General features: G+C 38.9%; 1 non-coding gene across 1 annotated transcript; it reads left to right on the forward strand.

The window, feature by feature from the left end:
* Positions 1 to 9,113: 9,113 nt before the first annotated feature.
* TRNAK-UUU (transfer RNA lysine (anticodon UUU)) lies at positions 9,114 to 9,186 on the forward strand. The gene has a single exon. It is a non-coding gene; the product is annotated as a tRNA-Lys (tRNA).
* The last annotated feature ends 12,302 nt before the right edge of the window (positions 9,187 to 21,488 follow it).

Here is a 21,488-nt window from a genome sequence, read left to right on the forward strand (position 1 = left end):
ATATTTATTCCTGAGAGTATATGAGGGTTTTCTGGGGTAATAAAAGCATCTAGAAAATCATGTGTCATGAAGTGAAGAGTTACTTCGTTAATGGCTGGATCACATATTGGATCCTCACGATAAGGCACAGGCGCTTCATCCGCAGATGAACAATCTAATCCTTCGGTACTTCTTGTACGGTTAGATAGAGAAGTAAACCCTGTTCTAAAACTTTGGGAGGTGTCGCTCTCCACTGTAGAGGGTCGTACTAGGGTCGATGCTGATCCTACACTCCTTGAGGCAGGACTAGAAGGAGGTACTGAGAGGAATGCTGCCTCATCCTCTGAGCTTACTCGGCTTGTTGGAGAGTATGAAAGCGAGAAACTCTCTACAGGACGTGGTTGAAGAAAAAGAATTTCCGATATTATAGACTGGCTAGGTCCAGGCACGGATGTAGAAGGTTGTGCCTGATCCTCTAAACTTAGATGATCATTATCTGAAGGCAAGGTATCATGTAATGCGACTAATTCATTAACAACGTCTTCTTCAACAGACGTAAGTGGACTAGAAGTAGTTTGTGGCAAGAAAGGTAAGGTCTCTGAAGATGGGGAAGAAGGATCACCTTCAGTTGAAGCTTCATTTAGTTGTTCAGCAGCAAATTGTTTAACGATTTCATTAGGAGTTAAACTGCTTTCTTCAGAGGGTTCCATTTTCCTAATATGCAAATAATCCTAGACTGTTGTCAGAGGGGTGATATACACACTCAAAGGTCCACTCTAGGCCATAGTTGGCCATGCAGGTGTAGATAAAACGTCGGAGTGTGGTAGCCACTCGTTTAAGAAATAATTCCTTACAAGCAGGAGTTCGTACTGGTTGGGCTAAATTAGCCTCCAAAAACTGTTGTAATCTAACAGGGGAGTCCACCTGGACAATTTGGTCCTGTATACTTTTATTAAGACGGGGTATGGTAAAAAGGGTGTCAAAATGGGTTTTGATCCAATCGTTAATTATTACCATAATTGAAATAAAGTTAGAAGGGAGTCGTGTCAAAGTTGATTTAATCTCAGGGTCGTGTAAAGTTATAACAATATCTTGTGGTAACAATAAAAAGGGGAAGTGTTATATATGCCCAAGCATTAAGGACAAAAGGTGTCAAAGTGGTAACAAGAGAACATTTTACTTGGTGAACACTGTAGCATTAGTTTCACAACAAAGAGGTGCTATAAAAGATAACACACCATTTAATGTTGGTCACTAAAGTGGTAACAAGGTGGTAACACTATTCAATGGTCGTGGGATTCGATGCGTGCCATAATGCTTCCAAGTGCGAGGAAGGTAGTGGTAACAATTTAATTAAGGGAGAAGCAATATTACTTCTGACACAATTTGTACAACAATGTGCTGTATGATAATCTAGGACTAAGTCCTGATAAAATACAGAAGTTAAGCTACAAAATGATTCACCTGGATTTTAATTGGGCAGGTACTGTTATGGATTACCTTAATGTCCGGAGTGAACAGGACAGGGAGTTTGGTAGAGTATACAGATTTCATAAAAATCGGTGACTCTTATGTGTTCGTCTAAAGTTCTGCCAAAGGCTAAACGAGAATGAGCTCCACAGAGCCATCGGCTTTGAAATATTACTAACTTATTAAACAAGGTATGGAGATGTTTAAGATGTATGTCCCTTAGAATATAGATATGAAGTGTATGTGGGCCAGCCTTCAAATGTCTAACCTCGCATTGAGGGATTTGGGGGTCATTGGAATGGCCACATAATCCTAACAAATATGCCTTCTCACATAAAATTAATCTATTGAAGAAAAATACTTCGTCAAAGAAACTGATTGTGCAATGGGGAGGTAAATAACCGTGTAGATGAAAAGAGTTTATATCTCTATTAGGGGCCTCGTTTATAATTAGGGTCCATAAGTCCATAGAGTTAACATAAAACAAAATGAGACGAGAGAAAAGAAAAATGATATATATATATATACCAAAATGGAATGTCTGTGAAGCACAAGTGATAATTAAAAAAAACTTATTCGTGGATGCTTACCTGTTTCTTCAGGATGAACGAAGAATTATATGGGGAATCCTAAAACAAAAGAACATGACGTTAAGGCATAGTCGCCTTCATTATGAGGAGTGATGTGTGGGATCAGTGACTCTTCGAAAGGGCATGAAGAGTAACGGATCTCACACCTCCAACCCTATCCCTCTTTGTACTTATGACGCCCAACCCCGGGGATCTGTGCAATAAAGGTTAAAAAAAAATTATCCCATGAAAAAAAGTCTAAGTAAGACCTATGTTGGTTACGCGTTTCTCACGCAAAAAGGCAACAGATCCTTCCAACCAAATATAACCTAGTATTCATAATATCATAATAGAAATATGTAGATATATATATATATCCACATATGTATTCGACGATGGAAGTAGAGGTGCGCTATGCACAATTCTTCCGTGTAACTCCTGGCTACCTTAGCCTCTTCTTCACCAAAAAAAATTATTATCCTAGTTACCCAAAGGTGCCAATTATTCTCGAAAGGGTGGAAAATATAGAAATTTGGTATAATGTCCCATCCGGGTTTCATAATTTTTTATACGGTTACTATATGAAGTATATTTATTTACCCTGAGTGGGGATTAAAACCGGTCCCCGCTCATATTACATGCATGACTGCAACATTATTGTGGTATTAATTATGATGGTATACTTACCAAGGGAAAGTAACAAAGGAGTAAGTAGGTAAAACCTCTCAGGGGTTGTGACCATTTATACTCAATAGTAAAACAAAAAAAACTGGTTTTTAATTGCACTTATATGTATTCGCAGTAATCAAGATTTCGCAATACACCGAATGAAAATAAAAGAGAAGAAAAATAACTGTCTTGAAGAATGAATGAAAGAAAAGAAGAGTACAACTATGTGTACTATCAATATTGTTGCCACCCTATAAGCCGTGTTGTTAAAAAGGCTCCTCAACCAACCACCCATAGAGCATTGTTACATCTGAATTTTTGAAAGTAATATTCTTGATTATTTTCAACTTTGGCGCAAATGGTGTAATCGCTTGTTGATTTCTAACAATAAAAATTTTGGCAAAGTAAAAGAAAATAATGATTTAAACAATATTATCTATGTAGCATGTGCAACTTTGCAGGGCTGAAAAGCAAGTTCTTTTCACGCTTCCAAAACATAGGTTTTGCTTTTCTCACCTTTCTGTTTGATGCAATATAACTGTGTGGTTTGCGTTGCGGATAGAAAATGTGGCCTTGTTTATAGGCTCTCTGCATATTGGTCATTCCACGAGAGTTCTAGGTACTATCTCCAAGGGGTTACTTTTCCATAGCCTACCTGCACAAGCTGCATGAGAGGTGGCGGTCCATAATTGGAAATTAAATAATACATTTGCTGAATCACATTCTTAAGATAAATTTGGAAATCTTTCACACTTAGATTTTCCAAGGCGTTGTTAATTTCCGGCTCCAAGGCACGTATTTCAACGTTCCTCATCAATATATCCACCGTGGTGTAGAGTGGGTGTGTAAAGCAGTATAGGAAGGCTCTAAAATCTACTCTTCCGTTTCTCACATGGAGTGGTACATACTCGTACTGTCCTTGGAGACGCAACTCCATATTGGCAGGTAGAAAGAGAAGCAACTACAAGTTGAATTGGCCGGCTGGCTATATTAATACTGCAAAGAAACAAAACAAAAACTAGTGCACCTACGACACTTATATTAGGGTCCTGCGTTAGTTAGTGAGCTTATATGTAACCATGCATTTTAGTTGGTTTCCCTTTTTTTTTTTTATTGGGGGGTTATTGGTGCGATATGGACGCAACCTTCGCTGTCTGCCATAAGTCTTAGCTTCCAATTAAAATTATATTCTTGTCTCCAAATCTTTAAATGATGAACAAATCTTCCCTTTACTTCCTGACGAACCCATTCAAACCATTTTTGGGGGGTCACTTTAGGCGGAAAAATAGTGCTTACCAGGTAATGATTTCCTAAAACTTGTATTAGAAAGGGGACTGACTTTTCTCCTAATATTCCCGCAATTTGTGGTATGGTTAGGTCGGAAAAAGCTTCTGACATCATTTCGTTTACTAGTAAATAAATCCATTCGATTACTACTTGAGGTACTTCAATTCTCTGCAAAGGGGTCAAAGGTATTTGCGCGTTCTCGCGGGCCGCCATGGGCAATTGGGGAAGGACACACTTGACGATAAAGAATTTAAATCCTCAACTTGGGGAACAAGATATTTGCCTTCGGGTTTGTGTTTATTTGAAACAACTTACCACGATATGGGTCAAAAAGTGTCTCTGCTTAATAGCGGAACGTCCGTTTCCTGGTCTACTAAAGGGTAATAGGCATCGTTGTCAAACGTCTAAAAGAAAGAAATATGATAATGATGGATGAATAGTAATGAGGTGATCAGTCCTCGTTACTCACACACACACAAACGTGAAATAGATTTCATGAAATAGGGAGGAAATGAGGTAGTTTGTAATTATATACCCGTAAACAGGATTCCTGAGTATTCTCCTTTTATTTAAAAGGAATAAGAGGGTGATGAAAAAGAGAGTTATAATAACGTCATATGTCGAGAGGAGAGTAAAAAAAAAAAGGAAACGTAGCAGCTTTAACCTGACAAGATTCAAACCTTCGTTGCCGGGTGTTGAGACTACTTAAAGTTCATTAATCTAAGTTCAATGGCAAGGAAACTTTAGCAGGTAATACCTGGAAGTCCTTTATTTTATTCAACTCTAGATATAAAATACCAAAAGGAACTTAGGAGACTTTTCTGACTCATGCAATTTTTCTTTTGTATTGTTCCTATCATTGTTGGGATGCAGGCCTCTTTAAAGAGATTCTACTTCCGTTCCTTAAAAGGAAAATAAGGATTGGTTCTTTTACGTTCTCGGCGGGAAAGCGAATGTAATCGATATATTTCCGTACTTCCAAAACAAAATATTCCCTTTTGTTTTTCTTACTGTGTAACTTCCTATCTTTTACCACTGGTTAGGAGGGTAATAGTGTTTCAAACGGTTAACGTTTACTCTTTGCTCTTTTTGACCTTCTTCCTTCTTAATTTGAAACACGTTGTTTCCCAAATATTTTATAATTCTCCATGGACCATTCCATTTCCTTCTCAGTTTTTCAATTAACCCTAATTTGTGAGCAGGTTGATATAACATCACTAAATCATTTTCTTTAAACTTTACCTCAGTTCGTTTTGCATCATATCGTTTCTTGTCATATGCTTGTCTTTTACTATGTTGCTTTCTTGCAATATCCCTAATATCTTCTAAATGTTCTTTGAATTGAATGGTGTGAGGATTTGGAGTATTGGAGCGCAGGGGTTCAATTCCTAACGTTTCAAGAGGGAACACTGGTAGCCGGCCGTACACGAACTCAAATGGCGAATGGCCGATGTGATCAACCCTCGAACAATTGTATGCGCATACTCCAAGTTTCACATAATCACTCCAGTCTTTCTGATGTTTGTCAACGTATTTACTTAGCAGAGTAGCAAGGGATTGGTTAAATCGCTCGGTTTTCCCATTAGTTTGAGGGTGATATGCAGTAGTATTTATCTGCCTTATTTTCATAAGTTCAAGCAATTCCTTAGTAATTGTCGCCATGTATACTGATCCTCGATCCGAAAGTAATTCACGGGTACATCCGTGTCTACAAATAACTTCCTCTAACAAAAACTTTGCTACAGTCTTAGCTGTGGGGTTCCTTAAACATCTGGCTTCTACCCAATTTGTTAAATAACATGTGGCAGTAATAATGTACCTATATCCTTTGGATAACGGAAGAGGGCCCATTATATCTGTCCCTACTCTTGCAAAAGGCTCACCTACGGGTATGGGCTTCAAAAATCCTTGTGGTTTACCTGTATTCCTATTTCTTTCTTGGCAAAGGGGACATCCCTTTACATATGCCTCTATTTCCTTTTTCATGTTAGTCCAATAAAATCTTTCACATACTTTTCCATGAGTCTTGGTGATCCCAAGATGTCCTCCTGAAAGTGGATTATCGTGCATTTCTTTAAGTACAGTAAGCTTTAACTCTTCTGGGATTACTAACATGCTTCTGTTGCCGAAACGTCGGTATAAAATGCCATTTTCTATCTCATAATGCCTAACACTTAATTCGTTGGGATCTTTCTGCTTTAATTCAATAATGCTTCTTAAAAGTGGATCTCTTTCCTGCTTTTCTTGAACGTTATAGCCATTTGTAGCTCTAGGTGGTGGGGAAGGAGTTACCTGGGTAAAGGCAACTATAGCTCCTTCTTCGATGTCTTCTCTTTCTTTCTCAGACAATGCCTTACTGGGTATCCGGCTAAGGCAGTCTGGGGCGAAATGAAGTTTGCCTGACTTATGGACTACAGTGTACAAATAAGTTTGCAATCTCAGACTCCATCTTGCCAAACGCCCTACGAGAGACTTGCATTTCTTTAGCCAACAAAGGGCATGCGAGTCAGTCACTACAGTGAAAGGAAAATCCGCTAAATAGGAATGGAAATGTGTGACACCAAATACTACTGCAAGAGCTTCCTTTTCGGCAATTGAATAATTGTGCTCATGTCCTGTTAGGGTCCTACTTGCGTATGCTATAGGATTCACTAATTTCTTTTTCTCGGAGGGGTCATCGGGGTCGTTTCGAACTTGGCATAGTACTTATCCTGTTCTGACCAACCTAATATAGACGCTACGCGTTCATAAGTCTGCAAGAATTGTTTGATGTTTTCGCCTCGTCCTCCAGAAAAGGTATCTGGATGTACTGAGGGAACTCTACTGTTCCTACACCCTGCGGAAGGGTTAGAATCCTCTGTATCATTAGGCATTTTAGTTTCTGGACTTGCAACTTCTTCCGAATTATAGAAAACCGTAGGATCTTCTTCCTTGATAGGTTCTAAATGTAAATGGTCACCAAATTGATCGTCAAGGGGGTCTCTACATTCCGGTCTAAGGCAGGGAATTCGCGCTTGCCGTCTAGCTTGTAACCTTAATCTTTCACTCCTACGCAAATCTTCCATTTACTAACACACATAGTAACATGCATTGCTTACACAACTACAGGTTAGGATATTAAAGGAAATACATAGTAATAAAAAGAAATCATGTACTTAGTAACGTGGAACTTATAGGTGTAAGGGTACAAAGTAACAAAACCAGTGTGTAGGGTATTGTCCTATATAGGGTGTGGCCTATGAAACAGGTGACGACATATATATATATATATTAATCTCTAAACACAGATTTGAATTTCGATAGCAGTTTGAAAAGTTGCCCCTGATAGTGTCAATAACAGTTTGAAGAGGTGCCCCGCCAGAGTTTCGATAGCAATTTGAAGAGGTGCCCCGCCAGAGTTTCGATAGCAATTTGAAGAGGTGCCCGTTAAATTTCAATAGCAGTTTGAAGAGGTGCCCCGCACCTCCACCATTAAATCTGTCACGTCCTAGGGTGAGACAGAGGCACACAGTTGCGTACCTGTGTGGTGGGGATCGTCGGCCGGTCACTCTACTCTACCTAGCTTATCCATATACGGAGTTCACGGGAAGAGTAGGAGACATACCTTCCTCTGATATGCCTACGGACTAGCCTTGCCTACCTTAGTGCATAAAGTATAAAGCTAGTAACTTCCTGAGTGGGGAGGAAGTGTAATTGCGAGAGGTATTCCAAAAGAGATGGGAGTGTTTGTGTATGTGTGTGGGGAATACTTACATTGAATAGTATAATCCTAGACGTCTCTTTCTACTGTGGGGGCAGGAGTGCCTTCATACGCACGACTGCTCCAAGTCTTCTTAAGTCTTCGTTTTAAAGTAAACCCCTAGGCTAACAGTAGTCACTGTGGACTCGTATATTATTGGAAATCATGGGGGGTAACAGATAAAGCAAGACGTTGGATTTTATAGTTTAATAAGCAACAAAACAAACAAAGAATAAGATGTGGTACGAGAATCATGATCTACAAGCTTTTAAGGCTTAGTAATGCTTACAATATGATTACATTGACCTCTGGGGGCTTTTGGGTTGATTACATTTTAAGATGCTATGCTAACGGATATGAATCCTTCACATTGTACTGTGTAAACAATGATATAAGGGCAGGCGTACAAATATGGCCCTTCTGACATTAGTTCCTTTGATACAAACATAGTTCTACTACCAATGAAGGTGTGTCACCATACCAATGAATTTACTTGTTATCATCCTAGCTACTTCTGGGTGTGTGTGTTAGTGTAATTGCTGGTGTTTGTATGGGTGGTAGTGTATGGGCAGAAAGTGTACCATACTTGAAATATAGAAGTTAGTTAGTTACCATACTAAATATTAGAGAGTTACAGAAGATTATTCTTACCTTCGTAAGAAGAGGCTGTTACCACCGAAGAATCTCAGCGATCGTCTCTGGTGAGGGTGTCGATGAGGGTAACAGACTGAAGTCAAAAGCTTCGAGCATGACGTTTTAAAGTCAGATTATCAGCAAGTGGGAGGTTCCTTGCTCTGTGCAGTGCTCGCCCACGGGTCTCAAAAAGGAGGGGGGATAGTGGCGGAATGGAGGGCAAAACCACAAAAAGGAAATAAAAGTAAGTTAAGCCATATGTGTGCTGATGACGCCATATCCTATGCTTGGGAACAAGGGTCATGTTCTATCCCATGGGCTTACGCCTGGGATTTATCACTTTAGCGGAGACGGATGGGTATTTGTATATGTCTGGGACGGTTAGACATCAACTAACCTTCAACTTTCCCAGTATGGTGTTGGCAAAGAATGCCCTTATTCAAAGTTCTTAGTACCACATGTGCACAGGCAGGGATCCAACAGGGGTCCCATTATGATCACTATTCAGTTGCAAAGTTCTTAGGAATTACATATGGCATGCTCTGACATAAGTTGTAGGCCCTGAAACAAAATCTACCTAAGGGGAGTATAGGGTGATCACTGCCAGAGAGGACTCCGTTTGCAATTTAGAATAATAATAATAAAAAGAATTGTCCAAATTTCCGGAGATGACACCTTATATTTTCCTTTCATACACATAACACTTGTATGCTATTGATCCCTTGGATATTTCTTAACATAACCAACTTTTCACGTGTAGAGCGCGTGCCCGGATAGCTTAGTTGGTATAGCATTAGGCTTTTAACCTATTGGTCCAGGGTTCGAGTCCCTGTCTGGGCTGTTACAATTTTTAAACTTTTGTCATCGGACTTTTGCAAAAGGCTATTTACATAGCAGAATCTGCTTTTGTAATTCTGTCTAGTTAGTGTTGGGGTGCAAGTGCTTCTGGTACATGTAGTTACTTGAATTAGGAAATATTGGCTGTGTAACTGGTAAAGCTTGCTTTTTGTAGTACTTTGCGCCTATTTTGAAATATATATATATATATATATATATATAATATATATAATATATATATATATACAGGGTGTTTCTAAAGGTCGTTTACAACGGTTGGGAGGTGATTCCTCACACGAAAACAAGCAAAAAGTCTAAGTTCCATTTTTACGACTGAGGCTTCGTTTCCGAGATAGGAGCCTCGCAAAAGGTGACAAAGTGAACGTCACACCTGACTGGGACGAATACTATAACAGATAGAGAGGCGGTTCCAAGGGAATCATAAAGGAATCGTATGTGCTCAGTCCGGAAGTCACTGAAAAGTTCACTGCACGCATGCGCAATGGAGTCCTCAAAGGAATTGGGGATTTCCAGCAAGAACAATACATGAAAAGGGTATGTAACGCAGCAAGAAGGACCGTGACAATGAGAAATGCGTTCAAGACAACACATCCCGACCTCAAACATCAAAACATGAGCACCGAACACAAAATCCGAGAAGTTGAGCACGGTTGCATACCCCAGTTACACGCGAGGAATGAACGAATCATGTCATGTGGCATACTAGAGACACATTACTCCACCAGGAGGAGGGAAAGAAAAACACAATATCAGATGATTGCGACAACGTGTATTTTTACACGCGACAACTACGTAATATCCCCCCCACACACACACACACAACAAACAACAAATGCTACAATATCGTACGCACAGACAGTCCGTGTCACTGTACACCAACTGAAGATGTCAATTTCACCACACAAAGGGGGTGGGGAGCAATACCAAAAGTGTTCTCACTGAGATTTGCCGAGGGCAATAATCACAGACGGTTTTCAAAATGTCTGCCGTTTACTTCTACGCAGAGATGACAGCGACGAATCATGGATTGTCGAGTACGAGCAAACAAGCCAGGTGTATCTGCTACCGTCGTGGCGGCGATGTTGATGCGAGCAACGAGGTCCTCAGCTGATGTGACAGGTGTGTCGTATACGAGGGTTTTCATTTCTCCCCAGAAGAAAAAATCGAGAGGGTTGAGATCTGGCGACCTCGGTGCCCAAGGCACAGGCTCATTCCTACCAATGAACCTATTGCGAAACACGTCATGCAGGAAATGTCGTACATTACAATCGAAATGAGCTGGTGCACCATCGTGTTGGTACCACATTTCTTGCTGCAGTGCCAAAGGTACGGTCTCCCAACTGTTCAGGCAGAACCTCACTAAGAAATGCATGATACGTGCGACCATTCAGGCGAACAGGGAGAATGTATGGTCCAATTAAATTATCATGTACTATCCCGCACCACACATTCACTGAAAACCTGTGCTGGTGATGGGCCACACAAAGTGCATGTGGGTTGTCAAAGTCCCATACATGACTGTTTCTACTATTGAAGACATCCATCCTGGTGAAAATGGCTTCATCTGTCCACAATACGTTGGCCCCGAAGTGAGGGTTTGTGTCCAACTGATGCAACAGCCATTGGCAAAACTCCATACGAGGGCGAAAGTCACGAGGTAACAGTTCTTGTACTTTCTGCAGTTTAAAATGGTGCGTTCCTTCCTCTGACAACACTCGCCAAACATTCACATGAGACGTGTTTCGTGCCCGAGCGAACACTCGCGTACTGGTGCCAGGATGTTCTGCGACCGCTGTTAACACATCTTCTGCAAACTGATGTGTGCGAACACTTCGAGGTCTTCCAACTTCTTGCCGCTGTGGTAACACTGACCCTGTTTAACGCAGTCGACTGTCCACTACCTGAAATAAGGTGTGAGATGGTAAACGTCTATGTGGAAAGCGTTCTCCATAAAGACGCCTTGAGTAGTTGTATTTGTGGTGGGATAAACCCGAGAAAGTATGAACCCCCCTCTGGCAGATTTGCTATACTTAAAACAAGCTCAACATGCCCATACGAGCTTTTTGCTCAAGTGTGGAACCCTTGCATAATCCTAGATTTTTGTAAAAATGCCCTCATGGATTCCATGAGAAAGTATGACCCCTCTCAGATTGATTTGTCTACACTTACAGAAGGCACTTCTGTGAGATTGTTGTCCATAATCCTGTCAAAAATATGCCCCTCCTCATATTTTTTTTGACCACACCTGAAACTATGCCAAACGTATTAATACACACCCACACCCACCCACACCCACCCACACATATTCACTTCCGGTCCACTTCCGGTCTACTTCCGGTTTGACTACTTCCGGTCTACTTGTGGCCAAGTTGTGGCCTATTTCTTTTTTTTTTATCCTGCATAAAGTTTTGATCTGAATCCCAAGAAATTGTATATAAATACCAAAGCCAAAAATATTAAGTGTATACACACATACACACGTACACACACACACACACAGCACAGTGTTGAACCCAACTGATATTTTTATCCAGCATAAAGTTTTGATCTGAATCCCAAGAAATTGTATATAAATACCAAAGCCAAAAATATTAAGTGTATACACACATACACACGTACACACACACACACACAGCACAGTGTTGAACCCAACTGATATTTTTATCCAGCATAAAGTTTTGATCTGAATCCCAAGAAATTGTATATAAATACCAAAGCCAAAAATATTAAGTGTATACACACATACACACGTACACACACACACAGCACAGTGTTGAACCCAACTGATATTTTTATCCAGCATAAAGTTTTGATCTGAATCCCAAGAAATTGTATATAATAAACAACAACAAAAATGCCGAATCAAAAACATTGTAATCAATGCAATAAAAATATATCCAGCCCCAATTGGGCCAAGCACCAAAAAATTTGTAACCCAGACAAATACAAAACTCCCACAAAAATTTGCCCCAAATGCCATAGAAAATATAGCATGGAATATTTCACATATAAACATAGAGATACTTGCTCTGCACAGTCATCAACACAACCATCTACATCTGGTCTGAAAAGGAAGCACGAAGCACCTGTTAATGCCAGAGCAGCAAAGCAGCCACGCTATGAACCCATCCGTAGCAGTTTTAATGGCCAATTAAGAGATCACCGGTTTGTATCAGAGCCAAGATGTGGCATTAAGAATTTTTTGAACAGTAAAAATTCTGATCTGCAGGCAATTCTTAATGCACAAAATGGCTCTTATAAACTGTCCCTTAAATTGTTTGCACAATATAAGAAACCAAATGGCACAAAATTTACACAGCCCCACATAACAGAAACTGTACCGGTATATTCAAATGCAAATTCAGACAAAATAATAAGCAGCTTGATAAATCAACTGAACACTAAACACTCTGAATTTGCAGGAAAAGAGTCAGGATGGAGCCTATGCGGTTCTCCACACAAGTTATATGTTAATATTTCTGAATTCAGCCCATTACAAGGTTCTACATATCTGCCATTACCTGCCAATATTAAAAACAGAAGAGCCGTGGTTAATATTGAAAATACCGACCAGAAATGCTTTTTGTGGTGTATATTAGCTGCTTTGTTTCCAGTTTCAAGGCATCCAGAGAGAATAAGTTATTACAAACAGCATGAACATCTTTTTGACGATGCAATGGAGGGTTTAGAATATCCAATGTCTGTTCAGAATATTGATAAATTTGAAAAAAAGGCCAGGCACATCAATGGCAAGCAATTATCTATTAATGTATTTATTTGTTCTACTGGCAATTGCCCGATAGCACCTCTCAGAATCAGTACAATTGATGATGAATCTGCTATTCCAATTGATCTGCTCTTAATTGAAGGGGATGATACACACCATTATACTCTGATACATAATCTTGAAGCTTTAGTGAGAACACAACTAGACAAATATAAAAAAATATTCAAGTTGTGCAGAAGATGTTTAACTGAATTTGATGGTAGAAAAATGATGAAGGGGGTTCGGGAAGAGAATGCAGAAATTGCTAAAAACAAGTTAATTGAGCATCTGAAATACTGTGGCAACCATAAACCTGTTCATATGGTGATGCCTAATCCAAGTGAAAATTGCAGATTCAAAAAGTTTGAAGCCTTCTTGGAACACCCAGTATATATTGTCTGTGATTTTGAATCGAACCTCAAACCTTTTGCATCCTGCAATCCAGATCCCGAGGAATCTTCAAGTACACCATATCAGCAACATGAACCTTCCAGCTTTTGTTATACAGTTATACGGGATGGCGTAGCTAGTGAGCCATACTTATACATGGGACCAAATGCCATCAAAATATTTGCACATAGAATAGAAAATGAGTGCCGTGACATAGCATCTAACATCTTATTAATATCAAAGCCTATGTTGCCTTTAACAGAGAAACAGATTGAAGATTTCAACAATGCAGAAAAATGCCCGGTATGTGATTGTGAATTTTCAGATACAAATATCAAGGTTCATCACCATTCTCATACAGATGGTAAATTCTTAATGGCCCTGTGTAAAAGCTGCAATATTCAGATCAAGAGACCAAAATTTGTCCCCATATTTTGCCACGGAGCATCCAATTATGATTTCCATCATCTGATCAGATACGAGGGGTTTGACAAGCAGAATTTAAATATTTTAGCTGAAAATGATGAGAAATATATATCTATTAGCAAGATAATTAAAGTTAATGGTGTTCCTATTCACATAAGATTTCTTGATTCTTACAGATTTTTACCTGCTGGCCTGCCTACACTGGCAAATCAATTACCTGATGATCAATTCAAAATCACACGTGCATCGTTTCCAAATCAGGACCTGAAATTAATTAGGCGGAAGGGTGTATATCCATATGACTATGTTACAGATTTTTCTAAATTTGATGAGTGTTCCCTGCCACCACAAGAAGAGTTTTACAGCAGAATCAGAGGATCTGGAATCACAGATGAAGATTATCACCATGCCCAGTTGATGTGGAACAATTTAAAATGCAAGACATTTGGTGATTATCACATGGCATATTTGAAACTTGATGTCACCCTCTTAGCTGATATAATACAGGCATTCAGAAAATCTTCCATGCAAAATTATAAACTGGACCCAATATATTTCTACAGTGCCCCGGGCCTAGCATGGGCCGCAACGTTTTTGAACACTAAAATGCAATTGGATCTGATCCACGATCAAGATATGTATCTGTTTATGGAGCAATGTATAAGAGGAGGCATGGTGCAATGTTCTCAGAGATATGCCAGAGCAAATAACAAATATATTTCTGATTATGATCCAGCACGGCCATCAAATTATATACTGTATGTGGATGCAAACAGCCTCTATGGTCATGCCATGATGCAAAAACTGCCATATGCAGGGCTTGAGTGGGTTGAAGATTTCAATATTGAAGATCTTAAGGATTTTGATGACAGTGACTATGGCCTCTTCTTAGAGGTTGATCTGATAATTCCAGATCATTTACACAATAAATTTTCTGATCTGTCCCCAATTTCCGAGGTTCAGTGCTCACCTGGCTCTAAACAGAAGAAGCTCATGATGACTCTAGAGCCGAAACAGGGATATGTTACATATTACAAAAACCTCCAGTTCCTGATGAAACATGGTGTTCAAGTGACCAAAGTTGGAAAAGTCTTAAGGTTCAGGCACTCAAGATGGTTGAAACCATACATTGATACAAACACGGAGCTTCGAACATCTGCAAAGAGCCAATTTGATAAGGGCTTGTTTAAATTGATGGTTAATTCTGTGTATGGCAAAACTATTGAAAATGTCAGAAAACATACCGATGTTAAAATAATTACTGACCCCAGTCTGAGCAAAAAATTGGTTGCAAAGCCTAATTTCAATTATAGAAGAATTTATGATGAGCACATGGCACTTTTCAACATGAAGAAAACAAAGATCAAGTTTGATAAACCTATTTATGAAGGGGCTGCAATATTGGAATCGTCCAAATTACATATGTTAACATTGTATTATGATGTGTTGAAACCTTTTTATGGTGATCGTGTAAAATTATTGTACATGGACACGGATAGTTTTATTCTTGATATTCAAACAGAAGATGTTTATCAAGATATGTCACAGCCTGAATTGTTTCAATACTTTGATACCAGTGAACATACAATAATTCAACCCCACAACAAAAAGGTGCCTGGGAAGTTAAAAGATGAGACATGTGGTGATGTTATTGTAAAATTTGCTGGGTTAAGTGCCAAGATGTACACCTTTGAAACATGTAGTGGCGCTGTTGCCAAAAAGGCCAAGGGCATTGGCAAAGTAACTGTTGAAAAAGATCTTCAATTTGAAGATTATGAAAATTGCCTCAAATCCCAGAATTCAATCAAAACATCAGAATCCAGAATTCAGAGTGTGGATCACTTGTTGACTTCAAATATTGTAAGAAAAGTGGCCCTGGACCCACATGATGATAAGAGATGCATTTTATCATGTGGCATACATACTCTACCATGGGGGCATTGTGATTTGAAAAATGGGGATCAATGCCCAATTACAGAGCATGATTTGAAATAAACAAACATGCCTATGAACTTATTTGGGTTCAAAAAACAGGCTATTATGGAGCTGCCAACACCACAATCCTCTCCTGATATGCTGTCTAAACTGAGTGGCTTGTTAATTATTCATCTGAACAGCATACTTACAGATGTTGATGATGAAACAGGCAAAACATTGTACATATTTAACAATAATTTAAATCATTACCAATTACCTGTAGGTGGTCAATTGCAATTTATTACAACCCCTGAGGGTGATGTCAAGATTTCAGTAGGGAGAAATATTTATAGAATGAAGCACTCAAACATGATTTCTGGCACTGTATATACTGTTTCTGCTGGTGACTGCTTATATATTGAGGTCCCTGGATCATATGACAAGCTTATACCCTTTTTTATAGAATTAAGAATCAGATACTCTATAATAAATAACCATTAAAATAAAAATGCCTAATGATATATTTGGCCATACAAGGCATGAAGATCACAGTGATGAGATTCTGATGCTTGATGTCAGAGTCAAGAAATTAAGAAGTGATTTACAAGCTTTACAGACCACACTCAATGCCAGTCTTCAATTAGAAATTACAAATTTACAATCACAATGCATGGACCCTCTTCTTAAAATTGATTCTGAACTCAAAGTGCTGCTTCAGAAATATACTGATTTGGCCACATTACATAATTTTCAAAGTTTAGAAGAAGCTGTAGCAGCTCTTCAAGCCAAATTTAAGACCCAGGCTAACAACTCCGAGCAATTGAAACAGCAATTGGAAGAGCAGATAAATAATGTCCAGACACAGCTCCAAACAATTGTCAAAAGCATAAAATCACAAGAGGATTTTGATCTAGTGATTTCCACTCTAAAGGAACAGATTCAGTCACTCCAGATACCTAATCTGGACCCCTTGAACAATGCCATAGCCGAGGTTAAAGAAAAAATTGAGACACTTGAAAATTTTATGAACAACTTGCCATCTTCTGATGCTTTGAATGCAATAACTCGGAGTGTTGCAAACATCAAGCTGCAACTTGAAACATATGAAGATTTTGGAAAAAATCAAAGTTCCATAACCCATCTTGAAGGTACAATAGCAGCAGTGCAAAATGATTTGGCAAATGTACTAGAATCCAGATTGCCTGGGATTGTAGATACACTTGTCAGTGTCCAGCAACAGATCACAAAGCTTGAAAACCTCAACACTGAATCTGAGCTATCTCATTTTCATCACTTGATCGATGATATCCAAACAAAGCTTGAAATTTTACAACAATCCACACCCTCTCAGGCAGATATAACCCTGCTCCAAAATGCTATGCAAAATGTGGCTGATGCTTCTGAATTAAACAATGTAAAATTGGCACTTGAATTTTTGCAAAATACAGTATCAAATCTTCCCACATCGCAGGAACTTAAAAATATTAAGAGGGCAGTGAATAGGATATTGAAATCAGAAGATATCAAGAATATCCAGACAGAGATCAAAAATCTCACTCAGACAGTTGCCACTCTTCCAACTAATCAACATATTAATGAACTGCATGCCCTGTTTGAGGATATCAGAAGACAGGTCCATGATCTTACTGCTCAAAATTCAAAATTGGCAGTTGTTGAAAATTTACAGCAAATTGTAGCTAATATCAAGCAACAGCTAGGGACCATGGAATCCAATCAAGCAAATGCTCTGTCTGTTTTTGCCACCCAGCTTCAAGAAATTGTTCAACAATACAAGAGACTTGCTGTGGACATAAAAATCAAGCCAGGCCATGATGATGTTGTTAGGACCATCAATGAGCACCTTGAATCTGTAACAAGCAGATTGCTCACAGCAGAAAAGGAAATAACAGGCATAATCGAGAATCCAAAACATACAGTAATTCTTGAATTGTACAGCATCCCCAACAAAGAATATGATTCACCATTTACACCAGGTGGCAAAATATATATGCTGTCCCCTGCACAATTTTATTACCAGTTTTTTGTTGGAGGCACATTGAGACCAATCAAGATCAAATATTGGCATCAGCCACAGGCACACCACTACCCCACCTTATCGATAACAAATGCTGATAACAAACCAAAAATCACCAGTGTAGAGTTAGAGGATTTTACAGACCCCAATACATTAGAAACAGCCTATACTGAAGATGATGGCACTTTGGAATTTAATATACAAATAGGAGACAAATTATATTTAGAAAATCCTGTAGTATCAGCTGCTGAATACCCTATAGTTGCAATATTCTTGTTTTCATATTATGTCTAGACAAATTATTGTTGATGAATTACACAGACAAGCCAGACATAATTTTAAGAGACTGCCAGTAGTCACAAAGGGCATAGATGATTTATGGCAAAGCGACTTGATTGAGTTGGCAAGTGGGCAGTTGAAAAACTTAGACAAAATCAACAAGGGCTACAAGTATCTACTCACTGTCATAGACACATTTTCAAAATTTGCCTGGGCTCTGCCACTCAAATCCAAGACTGGAAAATGTGTTACAGAAGCCCTCAGGACAATCATCAATCATTCAGGAAGATCACCGCGCTATTTGCAAACAGATAATGGCAAAGAATTTTATAATTCAGTGTTTCAACAATTTATTAAAAGCCAGGCAATAAAACATTACTCGAGTTACAGTGATCTCAAAGCCTCAATTGTAGAGAGATTCAACAGAACCTTAAAAAATCTTATGTATAAACAATTTACCCTCCAAGGTAATTATAAATGGATTAATATTCTTCCAGAACTTCTACATAAATATAACAACTCGGTCCATTCCACAATCAACATGAAACCCTCTGAAGTAACTTCATCTGATGAGCAAAAATTGATCAGCACTGTTTATTATCCTAGATACCAGCCAACAACAAGAAAAGCCAAATACAGGGTGGGCGATCAAGTAAGAATCAGCAAATATAAGCACTTATTCAAGAGAGGCTTTACGAGAAACTGGAGCACTGAATTATTTACAGTGGTTCAAATTAAACCCGGGACCCTTAACACATATATAATAAAAGATCACCGAGGAGAAATTCTCAAAGGCAGGTTCTATGAACAAGAGCTCAGCAAAACTAAACAGCCTGACACATATCTCATAGAAAAAATCATCCGCAGAAAAGGCAACAAGTTACTTGTCAAATGGCTGGGTCATCCGGAAAACAGCTGGATCGATGCAGACAAAGTGATAATATGAACACCTGGGATGTTATAAAAAGGCTGCCAGAACCTGAACAGCAGAATAAGAGAAATGGAAAATTGCTGCCTGATAATATTAGGTGTCTTATTGTTGGGCCATCAGCTTGTGGTAAAACTACACTAATGGTTGATAATTTTTTATTGGCACCCAACTGGTTAGACTGGAAAAACAGGCACTTGTATGTTTTTTCTAAGAGCTTGGAACAATTAAAATATCAGCAGCTGATGAAGCTATATGATGGACTGGATATTGCCACTTTTGAACCAGATGTTAAGCCTCTTCATGAATGTCTCGATAATTCTGTTGTTGTGTTTGATGACATTATATTGGATAATCAAAACAAGGTTAGAAATTTCTTTACACAGGGCCGGCACAAAAACATTGATTGCTTTTACCTGGCACAGACTTTTTCTAAAATTCCGAAGCAGCTGATCCGAGACAACAGCAATTTTATATGTGTGTTTCATCAAGATCATACCAACCTCAAACACATACATGATGAATATGTAGGTGGGGACTTGAGCTACAATGATTTTTCTAAGTTTTGCAGCAAGTGCTGGAGCCAGGACAGTTATGGGTTTGTCACAATTGATATGACAAGAACACCCAATAGTGGCAAATACAGAAGTAAAATCAACGATTTTCTAGACGTTGAGACATAAATAAACAACCATGAAACGACCAATCATCGATGATCTTAAATTAAGAGATTATCTTGTAAAAAGATTTAAGGGATGGAAATCAGAGAACCGTGGAATTTATGAAAAACACAAACAAACAGAACAGCCTGTAATTGATGCTATTAATAATTTAGGTAAGAATATCAAAACTGTTACAGAGCAGAATCAAAATTTGATCACAGAGCTTGTACCTGTAGCTGCAAGGAACATATTAGATTATCCATTCACCCCACTTTCCAGTATTCATACACCTAGTCCTGTTGCTCCTCGAGGAATTGAAGCTACTCAGGATCCTATTGAATTGGGTCTTCTTGCACAAAAATATTTAACCACACCTAAAGACAACAAAGATGAGGTGTTTGGCTTATATGCTGACACCGAGCTTGATGGCAGTATCATACATAGAATTGGCAATTTCAGAGTAACTTTTATGGGGGATGATCTGATTGTTTATTCAGAATCTCGTCTCGGAGAAAAAGGTGCTTTTGTTAAGTACCCCGGCACACCTGGGTTGTGGGAACTGATGACTAGGAAAAGGCCTGGCAGCTATACAGATCAAGATTATGATTATTACAAAGAAATATTAATAAAATCAGATGCTCTATACCAGAACAATGATCCCACACAAAAAAGAGTCAAGTCTAGCAGTGGAGCAAAATACAACAATTTAATCAAGCCCATATGGTCACAGATCAAGACTGGCAGTGGAATCAAACAATACAACACCCTGCCTAAAGAATTTGTGTGGGTTGATGATGTCAGGAAACTTGTAGATAGGTTATTGGTGATAGCTGGGGAGGAAAATGCAGGGAACCACAATTTTTACAATGAAAAGGTTGGAATTATGGACATGATAAGCACAAAATTGTCTAATTTTATAGTGAATGACCCTAAGGGGATTGGATATCTCATAAAAATTATTAATACTCTACCACCTAAATTTTGGAATATTTCTGAGGGTCGGGGCCTGGTTAATGACATTATAAACAAGCTGCCATTTGAACTACACATTCCAGGCTATCAGTATTGTGGTCCAGGCACAAAACTGGACCATAGATTAAACAGAGGGGACCCTGGTGTAAATCCCCTAGATGCTGCTTGTAGAGACCATGACATAGCATACAACACACATTCTGATCTTGACAAGCGACATGTTGCAGACAAGAAATTAGAAGAGGCTGCATTTGGTAGATTTGTAAGCAAAGATGCTTCTTTAAGTGAAAAAATAGCAGCATTGGGAACCACCATAGCTATGAGCACCAAACAAAAACTGGGGTGGGGGTTGTGAACATGTATATAATAAACATACAATGAAGGCCAAGGGTGTTATGTATCAAATACCTTATGCAGGTCTCAAATCTCTTAAAACTATTGACAGTCTTTTAACCAAAAAGCAGCGCAAGAAAAAAGCTCTTGTCTTGCAAAGGGACATGGTATGAAATTGTTGCTTAGCACCCCCCAATTAAAAAAATTACAGCAATCAAGAAAAAAATCACATGTGGGGGGATTCATATTTACCATCCCGGCCATCTTAGCTGCTCTCGGGGCTGTTGGGAGCTTGGCTGGGGGATCAGCTGCCATAGCAAAAACAGTAATAGATGCCAAGAAAAATAGGGCAGAATTAGATGAGCAGAAGCGCCATAACCTGGCCATGGAGAAGAAAGGCGAAGGTGTTAAGAGAGTCATGAATAAGTTTAAAAAAAACAAGAGCCGCTTACAAACCAAGATATTGAAGCTTTAATCAAGCCACTGGGCATCAAACATTTTAGAGGTGTGTACATGTCTGATTCTTTACCGGAACAACCACTCAACAAAGAGTGTGGCATTGTTAATTTGGATGAG

This window comes from Lepisma saccharinum (assembly GCF_977018435.1).
Source record: "Lepisma saccharinum chromosome 12 unlocalized genomic scaffold, izLepSacc3.1 SUPER_12_unloc_1, whole genome shotgun sequence".
Classification (NCBI taxonomy): Eukaryota; Metazoa; Arthropoda; class Insecta; order Zygentoma; family Lepismatidae; genus Lepisma; species Lepisma saccharinum.